Source organism: Quercus suber, unplaced genomic scaffold (genome assembly GCF_002906115.3).
Source record: "Quercus suber isolate HL8 unplaced genomic scaffold, Cork oak 2.0 scaffold_358, whole genome shotgun sequence".
Taxonomy (NCBI): domain Eukaryota; kingdom Viridiplantae; phylum Streptophyta; class Magnoliopsida; order Fagales; family Fagaceae; genus Quercus; species Quercus suber.
The window spans coordinates 446,788-447,714 of NW_027069810.1; positions in this window are offsets into that span (position 1 = coordinate 446,788).

The following is a 927-nucleotide window of genomic DNA, read 5'->3' on the forward strand; positions in this document are numbered from 1 at the left end:
CTGGGAGTGGAAATCTTTCTCCTGGCGTCAACAATAAGGGATGATTTCTTAGGTGTTCAAGCCGACGCCCTTCAAAAGCTTAAAAAAAACTAAATAAATAATTATAAAAAACAAAAAATCATTTAGAAATAGAAAGCTAATGCTTTGCTTTGCTTTAGTTGGATTCAACAATTTTAAGATCTATGAGAAATAGTTTACTTAATACTTAGAGCACTCACAGTAGTGGTGCTATATTGGTATGTTGCTATAATTAGCTCCTCAAACACCAAAATCATGCTCCAGCAGTGGAGCTAAATCTATTTTTTTTAGCTCCATTGCTACTGTCACATCTATAGATAGATGTGCACTGTTCATGAGAGACAAAAAAAAATTATTTTATTCTCAGCCTAATTAAAATATTATTTTTTCCTTTTTTTCCTTTTCTTCTCAAAACTCTCACAATCTCTCAACTCTCTCTCTCAACTTTCAGACCTCTCATGCCGCCGCCCCCCTGACCCACGCCGCCATAGACCCAGCTCCGACCACGGCAACCCCCCACCACCACCACACATCTTCTCCATCTCTCTCTTTCCTCTCTTCTTTGTCTCTATCTCTCCAGCAACCACCACATGAGAAAGAGGAGCTCAACCACCCACCACCTCACCACCACACACACCCCAACAATCACCAAAAAAAAAATATCAACCTCTCCAACACCATACACACACCACCACCACGACCACCTCCAACACCCAAAAATCCACAAATCCACCACCACTAAACCCATAAATCCACCATGAACCACCACCAACAACAACCAAAGCAACCCCAAAACCCATTAAACCCACACCACCACCAACACAACCAAAACCAAAACCAACACCATCAACCCACTACCACCAATCACCAAACCCATCTCAAAAAAAAAAAAAAAAAAAAAAAAAAAAA